The sequence below is a fragment of the Octopus bimaculoides genome, chromosome 7 (genome assembly GCF_001194135.2).
Source record: "Octopus bimaculoides isolate UCB-OBI-ISO-001 chromosome 7, ASM119413v2, whole genome shotgun sequence".
NCBI lineage: Eukaryota > Metazoa > Mollusca > Cephalopoda > Octopoda > Octopodidae > Octopus > Octopus bimaculoides.
Genome location: NC_068987.1, coordinates 48,462,502 through 48,474,718, shown reverse-complemented (window position 1 = coordinate 48,474,718; position 12,217 = coordinate 48,462,502).

Sequence of the window (12,217 nt, the reverse complement as noted above, 5' to 3'; positions counted from 1 at the left end):
AGAGAGAGAGAGAGAGAGAGAGAGAGAGAGAGACACACACACACACACACACACACACACAGTTAAAAGGAAGATTTCATGTTAGTTGTGTGACATTGAAACAGGTAGCAAATTAGAAATTGCCAGTATAATTGGATATATATCCAATCATACAGTTTTGAAATCTGATCTAACTCAAAACAATATGGAAAACTATGCTTAAAAAGATGATGTTGAAGATTTGACTATTTTCTTTGTAGCAAATTACTTTTAATGTACATTAATTAAAGCTGGTTGGCATGTCTTTATTAAACTAAGAGATCTGCATCTAGCAAGATCTGAGAAACAAGAAAATAAATAAGAACTTTATTTTATGAAGAAGAAAGTCAATAAATAAAATAGGTAGCAGTCAACTAATGAGCAATTCACTTGACTATATTCACTACCTCAAATTTTATGTTAGGTATAATAATAATAATAATTATCATTAAGGCAATGAGCTGGCAAAATTGTTAACATACTGGGTGAAATGCATTGCAGCATTTCGTCCATCTCTGTGTTCTGGGGTCAACTTTGCCTTTCATCCTTTCGGGGTTGATAAAATGAGTACTAGTTGAACACTGGGGTTGATGTAATTCACTGGACCCTCCCCCAAAATTTTACATTAATGGTCTAAAGTTAGAGATGAGTGATAGACATTATATGAATTGATGTTGTATATAATGAGTTATTCTTTCCTAAAATAGAGAATAATATTAATATACTCTGCTAAAAGACAGGCACTTGAAAGTATATGTAAAAATTGTGATACTTATATTTAGTGAAACATTGGTGGCAAAATCAAACAACTCCCGTTGATTGGAAAAGAATGTATCATGTACAGTGTACACCTAATATGGTCCATTAAATGTTCAGTGTTAGTTTGTGACAAATTAACTGGGAAGTAACTAAACTGTATATTGTTAAACGTTATCAAAATTGGTTAAACTGTTGAAAATCAATGTGAAAGTCTTATCATCATCATCGGTATCATTTTTATGTCCACTTTTCATGCTGGCATGAGTTGAGCAGTCAGATAGGATCCAACAGATCAGAGGGCTATGTCTTACTCCAGTGTCTCATTTTTTTGGTATAGTTTCCACAGCTGGACACTCTTCCTAATGCCAACCATTTTAGAGTGCACTAGGTTGTCATTTGCAAGATTAAAGAACCAAATATTGCCAACAAATGCTAATTGTCTGACATCTGATTGTAACATTCTCAGCATATAGTAGGCTGATTAAGTATGCTTACTATCTTGTTGCTCAGTTTCATTTAGTAAAAGTAGCATAGCTGTTGCCCTCACTTAATTGTTATGATTGTTGTTAATCTTTTACTGTGGTAAATTAAGTGTTGCTACCTAACTACCTGGTTTTGTATGAAAGTGATATACATTGATGTTAATATAATACAAAGTAAGGATGACATTGTACTTGAATTGTTAATGTATGAAAACATCATCATTTTAACAACCACTTTTTCATGCTTGCATAGCTCAGATGAAATTCATTGAAGCAAATTTTGGTATGGTTGAATGCCCTTCCTGTTGTCAACCCTAAGTAAAGTAATATTTGTCCATGGCAGGACATGCATTTCCTGGAAGATTAGAAATGAAATACACCACTGACATGATGGTGATGCAGCTATCATCATTCAATGTCAAGACAAGGAGAGAGATATTTGTGTATGTGTGTCTCTCTCTCCTTGTCTTGACATTGCATGATAGATGCATCATATATATGTATATGTATATATGATGGGTTTCTTTCAGTTTCCATCTACCAAATCCATTTGCAAAGCTTTAGTCTATCCAAGGCTATAGCAGAAGACACTTGCCCAGAGTGGAACTGAACCTAAAATCCAAGCAATTGTAAGCAAACTCCTTATCCTCACAGCCATACCTGCACTTCTAAGGTTTCAAATGTGTACAGGCTTATCATTAGAATTTAATAAACTGCAAATTAGCTGGTTCACTTGGCAAGGAAGTTCATCAGCTATAATAGGTAGCTTGTCAGTTTAAATCTCTCTCTCTCAGCATAGTAAAGTTTATAACAGTTATCAATATGAGATGTGTCTCAAATAGATGTGACTGATGGCTGTTTCCATAACTAAAAGGACTTCTAAAAAAATTTTTTATTAGCCATTTCAGTGATCATTTCATTTTATGGGTTTTTTTTTTTTTTTTTTCTTTTAGTTTAGATTTCTGACCAATCTTTTGTAAGATCATGGAAAAATCACTGTTGTAGTGTTGTGAGATGTGTTTTGGGCTCTCTACCATAGAAACTATGAAAATGTAATGTTTATCTTGACAGAGCAGTATCTTTTACCTGGCATAGAGTTAATAGATTTATTTCCCAATATAATTTTATTATTCATTTTAATTTAATTCTCTAAAACTGGCAGCCATAATGCAATTTTTCCGAGTCCTGTTATTGTTTAGGATTAAATGCAGTAATTTCTGCAATCTACAGATCTTTCCAGTCTATGCTTCCATAAATTTAAGAGATCCACACCTCTTCCATTTTCCTGCCTGTAGATGATTTATGCTATAATACACTGTGGTAGGTATATGACACTCCTCTGACATACCCACAAGAAAGAGTTGAAGACTGCACTGTAAACCAACAAAAAATTGTTATTTTTACGTACAATATTCCCTCTGCTTACAGCTGTGAGACTATACCATGATGTGGTATCTATTTACAGCTCGGTGAACTGGGCTTTCAGTTGCTATGGACCAGTAAAATTATATAAGCTTGAATGAAGCTGTTACATTTCATTAATTAGCTTGTTAGAGAATTATAGATATATCTAACAATGTTTCTCTCCACAATAAGACAACCTTCTTTCCTTTTTTTGGCTTTTAAAGATTATCTTTGTATTATTATAAAGTTTACTGAAGAAATTTTTTATAACTTTGTTTCACTCATCGTTTACTTTCATACTTTTATGCATGTTTGCCCATTTGTCTTTTGAATCTCTGATACCATTCTTATATTCTTCCATTCTGATTGGACAAAAATTTCCATTAAAAACTTTATCTCTAAAAGCCATTTTAAGCAACTTCCAATTTACCACTATTCTCAACCTTGCTTATCTATTCTAAATCTACAGTTCCTACTTGAGAGAATGGATGCCTTGGCACATAATGCAATAACTAATATTGCAGGTAGAATAACAGAAATGTCTCCTTGGGCTCGAGTAAAAATAAAACAAGTTCTACTCTATGTTAGAGTGAATATGTTTAACAATTAATTGCAGCCAATTTGTTAGGTTATGTACTGAATCATAAAAAAATGACCATATTGGCTGAACAAACAACTCACTGTTATTGTACCAACACACAGGTGAGTGTGTAATAAATCATAGCAAGCAATCATGTCTAAGTCTTTTTATTTTGCATGCAAAAAAAGAAGAAAAAAATAGACATGACAATATTGCTCTAAATATATTTTTCTGCTTGAACTTTTACAGTTTTGTTCACAATCTGACTAAGTCCTGCTCTTCCCCGATCATATATAGATGTAGATATATGCACACACACACACACACACACAAACACACAGAGCAACAAACCAAATTAATTTTGACTGGTTTTGGGGGAAGGCTAAGGTACTGCTTCTGTTGTTTGGTGTCAAGTCTTTAAATTGTTTATACAATCTTGCAGTTGAAAGTATTAATTATTAATAAAAAGTATTCTTGCTATAAATTTCAAAAAAATGACAATATTTATGGAAAATGTGATGTACTACAAGATGTAAAATATGTATAAAAAAGAAAATTTAAAATAAATCAGGATACCACAAATGTTCATGTTTTTTCTTTTTTCTTAATTTGGAATAAGTGATCTGTCCAAAAAGAGACTGCACATCACCATCATTTAACCCTTTAGGATTCAGATTACTCTGTAAAATGTTATGCTTATTTATTCTCATTGTTTTGTATTAATCATGCATTATGTCGTAGCTTCAAGATTTTGATGATGTAATTGTAAATTTTTAGAATGTCATTGCAGGGTAGGTATGAGAGACCAGATGTGGACGATGTGGACATAAATCAGAATATTTGGGTCTGATATGGCTGGTTTAAATGCTAAAGGGTTAGCATCCACTTTCCCATGCTTGCATGGGTCTGACAGAATCCATTGAGACAGTTTTTCTAAATTCAGATGCTCTTCCTTTTGTCAACCCTCACCTATTTCCAGGTAAGGTAATAAACATCACTTGTATAATAGTGATGCTCCTTTACAACCATCACATGCTATTAAGACAAGGATACGCACATATATACATACAAATCTATCCCTTTATCAATCTTCTCTACCCACTATTTATTGTAGGGATGTAGGTGCACAGTCCTCGGGCACTTCCTCCATAGGGTCCTATCAGAAGCAAGCCATCACCAGATTTTTCAGCTGGATTGCCAAGCACTACCAACTGAGTCTATGGATATTACCCAACCAACTTGTTTCTGATTTATTCCTAAGTCAGCTTGGCTTAAAGAATCTGTCTTGCTCTTCTTTCCTGTAACATTCTAATCACATGTCTGCAGTAATGGAGTTGTGACCTGTCAATGCAGAGGAGTGGCAGCTTGACCTAGAGAGACTCCCTGAGCTGCACATCCTGTCAAGTAACATTACTCCAGAGACCTTTTGGAGGACCCCCATTCCAGCCACTTGTTTTCCTGATCATATTCTTTTACCCAAAATTCATAACCATAGGTGAGGATAGAAATGAAAACCAAATAGAAAATAGTAGGTTTGTTTTTTTTTTTTGCCAACCTCTCTACTTCTGAAGAACAAATGCTGGATCTAGCACACTACTGTGACAACATCTGCAATTCTAGCATTCAATTCAGCTTCCTGCCATCTATCACTCATATATATTCAGTGTGTGTCAGTTTTTGTGGTTATTTGTATGAATTTACAAAAAGATGGATAGCTGTACTTGAAAACAAATTGGTACAAATAATCTTGAGAATTCTTTTATTACATCTGTTCAGTGAATCCATCATTAGCAACAACGGCTGCTTCAATATGCAGCTGGAAATGTTGAAATGTCCAAATCAGATGATCTTTATCAATTTTGGACATAGTGCTGGTTATGGTTGACTTGAGAGATTGTATGATGTTATGGGGGTATTCGCTGACCTCGCTCTCAACTACACCCCATACATAGTGATGCAGTGGATTGAGGTCTGTTGAGTTAGGAGGCCATGTGTCTGGGAGAACATGATCATGGAGATTGGCATGCATCCACGCTTGGGTTGTCCTAGCCTTATGAAATGGCACAGGGTCTTGTTGAAAAACATGATCTTCTGTTGCATACTCTGTCTATCCAGGACCTCACAACTTTCTCCAACACTTCTGAGTAGACAGCAACCTTGTGAAAAAAAGTGAGGAGACATAACATCTTCCCTGTTGACAACTCTCAGAACTATCACTGCTGCTAGGAACTTAGCATGCATGACAACTAGAATCTCATTCAAGTCTCTACACAACCATCTGTTATTCCTTCAGTTTACCTTTTGGTCCTGATCAAAGTTTTTTCCCATCAGAGAAAAACCAAAGCATTCCAGCCTCTTACTATTTTAACTTCTTTAGCAAGCATTTTGCATAGATCGAATGATCCTTTCTTGTCACATCCAACATAAACTAACGTGTGACTTGTACCTGATGTCCTCATGCACAACTCTTCTGGTGGTGCATTATGAAGCTATAGAATGGCTCTGATTGACTTTCCAGGGTTTTTCTTATTTCTTAGATTTTGTGTGCAATGTAAAAGTGTTCTAATGGTACTAGAATCCTGGCATGCATTTTGTGCTTAGCTGCTGATGTTGGATCCTAATCAGCAGCTTCCAACTTTGACAGCAAAAGATCAAGCAACTTTCAGAAAATGAGCTATCTCTGTATCACAATGCTGCGCTTTTAAGGTAATAATTATAGTGTGTCTTTTCATTTGCTGAGTCAACCTGATGTCTGAAATTATTTATTTGAAAAGTAAGGTAAGCGAAAAAAGTTAGAAGGAAGTTAGAGCTCTTGAAAGAAGTGTCCTCCAAAAACTGATGCACCCTCTGTGTGTTTGTATATATATACCTCTCCAACTATCTATCCATATATATATGTGTGTGTGTGTGTGTCATTCAAATTTACAGAAAACAAAAGACAAAAAAAGGTAAAGGAACAACAAGCAGGTGCATTAGTTTAATGCTCAAGAAGAATGGAAAAGTCTTTGGCATTTCAAGTATAAGCTTTTTGTCAGAAAGAATTGAGAGAGAAAAATGTGTATGAATTAACAGTTCAACATATATATATATATTAAATTCAAATTACGATGAACGTAAACAAACAAACAAAGTTTGCTTTTAGAAACGCTGAGATGTCTTAGAAAATTAAAGAAGTGATTTTAAATTCTCAAACGCAGGATAATGCTAATAATATAGCCTGAACAGGATAAGATACCCCTATATATATACATATATCACTGGCTCCTTTCAATTTCTGTCTACCATATTCATTCACAAAGCTTTGGTTGGCCCAAGGATATAGTAGAGAACACTTGCCCAAGATACCTTGCAGTGGTACTACTGAACTGGAGACTATATGATTGGCATGCAAGTTTCTTAACCAAAGAGCACAAATGTTTTTAAGAGACCTATCTCATTCAAATATAATTTGATCCCAAAGTTGAAATCCTTCCTGTAAGGTTACCAATTTCAGAGGCCAGTTGTCATGCATGCTAAGTTCCCAGCAGCAGTTATAGTTCTGAGAGTTGTCAAAAGGGAAGATGTCATGTCTCCTCACTTTTTTTCACAAGGCTGCTGTCTACTCAGAAGTGTTGGAGGCTAGAAGAGATTTTTTTCCTGTTTTGGAACACATTTTCATCAATCTCTTCTAGCCTCTGAAATTGGTAACCTTACAGGAAGGATTTCAACTTTGGGATCAAATTTGGAGAATTGGGCAGCTAAAGATCGAGTCATGTCTTACTTTGTCCAAAAATCATGGAAAAAGAGCAACCTGTAAACTGTTCTGTTCTTGAGGCATACCATTAATCTTCTGTTTGTCCATGCCTCAGGTGTCTTCCTTTACAGTGCTTTTTTCAAATGTCTCATGTCAACCAAGTAAATTTCTTTTTTGTCTATGTGGAACAAACCCATAATGTATGATGCCCTGCCCAGAAAAAAAGTTATCATTTTCTCAACTGAGTGGCTCTAATAGGCTTCTTTTGATCCTGGTGATGATGATTTCATGCATTGTGACAACTGTGTTTTGATTAACATCATAACTTTATACTTGTGTTTTTTTTTTGTTTTGACATAGTAGTCATGCACCAGTGGCTATTTTTTTTTAGCATTTTGCAGAATCATCAGCATTTGAACAATCAAGTAGCTCCTGTCAGTTAATCATTTCATTTTCTTTTTTTCATCTGATAGCAGATGCAACATTATGCAGCTTCAAATTTTGTTTTAAAATCATGTGGCACATTCCCATTTTTCCAAAAGAAATAGACAACACTATATTTCTTAGAAACCTCATGGATAGCCAGGCTATGATTTTCATGGAACATGGCACACACTTTCACAATCTGATTTTCCATTGTTGTGGAAGGTTGTCCCAATATGGAATCATCTCTGGTGGTTGTTCTGATGTTGAAATGCTGGTACCACTTATGATATTGGGTACAGCTCAAACAGTCCTCCCCTTGAGTATGTTGCGTCATTAGAAAAGTTTTCATTAAGGTTTTCCCAATTTGAAGCGGAATTTCATGCAAACACATTGCTCTTCCAAATCCTTCCTTTTTCAGCTTCAGACAAATCATCAAATACATGAAATATACATTCACTCTGCATGTGTAGATCAAAGACTAACTGAAATTGGCTAATACTGAAATGAAGGTAAAGGGTACCCATCCACTGTACCCTAGTTGTAAACATGCTGCACCAACTGGTTGAAGGTATTATTTTAAGAGTTCAGTTTCTTTTTGGACAGATCTATGGTGTACAGTGAGCACTAAAGAGTGAGAAATAAACTCCTGGCAAGTTAAATATGTGATATGAGTTTGAGTGCTGGTCAGAGCTATTTGACTTCATTTATTATTTGTACCATTTTGTTGAAAAATACTACCTTTGTTTCCATTATGAAAATAATGTAGAATTTGAAAAATATATTTTTTTTATTAACCCTTTAGCATTTAAACAGACCACATCCAGCCCAAACTGGCCAGATCTAGCCTCCCACACCTACCCTGCAATGTCATTCTAAAAATAAACAATCACATCTTTGAAATTTCAAAGCTACAAGGTAATACAAGATTAATTTTTTTAAATGTGAATAAATAAGCATTACATTTGACAAAGTAATCTGAATGCTAAAGGCTTAAAGTAATGTTTGGCACATAAATTAGCCTGAAATGTTATTTGATGTAACGTTTTAATTTAGATCATATTAAAAGAGGAAGTTTGTGACAACCAGGAGCAGTCTCAGGTGGGTTGGTATCAAAAAGGTTAAAGCTCTCATAACTTGAAATAGAATGTCACAATATTCCATTTTTGCATTCTCTAAAATAAAACACTTCATACGCAATAAAAAAGAAACCTGTTATGCAACTCTGAATCTATATATAATTTGTATATGATTGCTAGGTTGAAACACTATCAGATTACTGCTATATATTTTTTTAAGACAACTTAGTTGTGATTCTGTTCTGAAAGGATTTCAGTCATGTTGCTAATTCAATTGAATACAACATATTACTGGTAATTAGTTACCTTTGTTGTACACTTCAACAAAGAATGTACTCAAGACAAAAATGCTGCAAGATGTTTCTACCAACACACCACTTTCAATAATGATAAGTAAAGATATAAAGATTAATCATACAATGGCTGTATGGTTAAGAAGTCTGCTTTCCAGCCATGTAGCTTGAGATTCAGTCTCCCTACATGGCACCTTGGGTAAGTGTCTTCTACTATATCCCTGGGTTGATCAAAGCCTTGTGAATGGATTTGATAACCAGAAACAGAAAGAAGCCCATCATATATATGCATGTGTATGTAAAGTAAAGAGTATGTCATATAATATATATATTATCAACCACATGCACTTAACATATATGCTCCATGTATTTGCCAGTAGACTGTGATTTGGCATGGTGGAGAATACTCTCTCAAAGTGCCAGGTGTTAAAACACCTGAAATTTATGGTCAAGTGAGATAACTCACCTCTAATCCCATTCAAGAGTGACAGACCTTGATGTTTCACCATTTTTGTGGCTTATCAACATCACATACCTGAACAGGATCAGAGATGAATCATATAGCCAGTCCACAACTTACATGCATATAGCATGCAAACTATGTGCAGGTATGCCCAGACAATGTATAATGTGTGTAAGTGTCTTCTCATCTTGACATTGTGTGGTAGTTGTAAACATGTGTCACCATCACACAAGTGGTGTTCATTTACAATCTTCCATGGAGATATGTTCAGCAATGGATAAGAAGATATCTTGCTTGGAAGCAAGTGAAGGTTGGTGACAGGAAGGGGATCTGTCCATAGAAAATCTACCTCAATGAATTCCATCTGATCTATCTATGCAAGCATGGAAAAGTAGACATTAACAATTATAATGACAATATTAACAAGTATTCAATCTTGATATAATGTACTGGAAAAGAGATAAGTACCATTGGCAGTTTTATATTTGTGTTAGTTTGACATGACTGAGCTAAATGGATTTGATGTTGCTATTGAAAATTCTCTACTAAATATATCTGAACAGAGGATTTGCTTGTTGTCTTCTTTCTTAAGTCCTTTGACTCCATGAAGAACACAGGGTAGCAAAAAGAGGTCTCCATCTGTCTTGATCTTTGACACTGGATTGCATTTGTTACCTAGGTGTTAGCTAGGTGCATCACTTTTAATGAACCTACTCCATGTTGTTTTCCTTGGTGAGAGAAGGTTGTTCTACTTTGTAGTTTCCTTTCAGTTTCCACTATGTTGCTTCATATGCAATGTCTGAGGACTATCTCTCCTTACCAGGAGAGGTTGTTGGCGTTTCAGTAGAACTGCAGAAAATTGATTGTGCATTACCTTAACCCACCCTACCATTCTCCTTCTTTCTCAACTGGGCTTGGTGGAGTTATTTGCTTCATAAACAGGCTTTAAAATGTTGAAGGTTTAATCACATGTCCAAGTCTTGTTTTGACATCTTCCTCTGTACTTGATGTAGTGAACACCATGCTACCTAGATACATAAAGCTTCACTTCATTCAACATATGATTTTCAAGAGAGTATTTGGCAATTAATATACAAAATTAATACTGTGTCCACTGCCAAGCTACTAAGTTCATACTGGCCTATCTCTTTGACTGTGAATAGTTAGAACAGTGATAGTTCATAGCTATAAACTATGTAGCTCAAATGTTTCTCATAGTTGGGGGAACGGGGCTTTGAGAATTGAAACTGGAGGGGACAGACAAATTGCCCTTGGTTCAAAATGATCTAAGTTATAACCTTCCATCAAACTCTCATGCTAATTTATGTTCCAAACTCCACTTAATAATGACAAATTAAATTTTACTAAATTATTCATCATTATCATCCTTATTTAACATCTACTTTTCCATGCTTGCATGGGCCAGATGGAAATTGTTAAGGTAGATTTTCCACAGATGGATGCCCTTCCTGTCACCAATCCTCACCTGTTTCCAAGCAAAGTAATATTTCCTCGTGGCCAGACATGCTTTTCATTAGAAGACTGGAAATAAACAACATTGCTTGTATGGTAATGCTGCTCATTTACAACCATCATACACACATACTTACATATACATGTATCACATACGATGGGCTTCTTTCAGTTTCCATCTACCCTATCCACTCACGGGCTTTGGTTGACCTGGGATTATAGTAGAAGATGATGAACAATGATCACTTAACAATGATAACAGATGTTAATAGCTTGAGCAGCATCAGCTCACAATAGTTCTACAAAATAACTGGGTTAGAAGTTCAAATAACATGTTGACATTTTATGTGTTCACTTAGGTAACAGAACAGGAAAGTTACATATGAGAAACTAGTGTCCTGTACAGAGAAAGAATTATTTGTTATCGGCTGGATGTTACAGAAACTTAAAGGAGATGTCAAATCTATTGTTGTTGTTGGCACTCCGTCGCTTACGACGTCGAGGGTTTCAGTTGATCCGATCAATGGAACAGCCTGCTCGTGAAATTAACGTGCAAGTGGCTGAGCACTCCACAGACACGTGTACCGTTAACGTAGTTATCAGTGAAATTCAGCGTGACTCATAGTGTGACAAGGCTGGCCCTTTGAAATACAGGTACAACAGAAACAGGAAGAAAAAGTGAGAGAAAGTTGTGGTGGAAGAGTACAGCAGGGTTCGCCACCATGGAGCTTTAGGTGTTTTCGCTCAATAAACACTCACAATGTGCAGTCTGGGAATCGAAACCGCGATCCTATGACCGCGAGTCCATTGCCCTAACCTCTAGGCCATTGCGCCTCCACTGTCAAATCTATAGACTCGAGATTAATTTAACTAACATCAACTAATTGATTAAATTCTTGGGTTTATATCCGAGAGTGAAATTTAAGTTTGAATACATACATGCATCTGTGTGTGTACATAAATAAACACACACACACATATATATTATCACTTTTACTTGTTTCAGTCATCAGACCACAACCATGCTGGGGTACTACCTTGAATTTTTTTTTTAGTTGAATGAAATGACCCCAGTACTTACTTTCTTTTTTTTTAAGTTAGGTACTTCTTCTATCAGTCTCTTTGCTGAACTGCTAAGTTATGGGAACATAAACACACCAACACTGGTTGTCAAGCAGTAGTGGTGAGCCTGGGCAAATAGAATAAGAATAGCCTGGGCAAAGTTTAGAGAGCTCTTACCCCTGCTGGCGACAAAGGGACTCTCACTCAGAGTAAAAGGCAGACTGTATGACGCATGCGTACGAACAGCCATGCTACATGGCAGTGAAACATGGGCTGTAACTGCTGAGGACATACGTAAGCTCGCAAGGAATGAAGCCAGTATGCTCCGTTGGTTGTGTAATGTCAATGTGAATACCTGTCAGAGTGTAAGTATCTTGAGAGAAAAGCTGAACATTAGAAGCATCAGTTGTGGCGTGCAAGAGAGACGATTGCGCTGGTATGGACATGT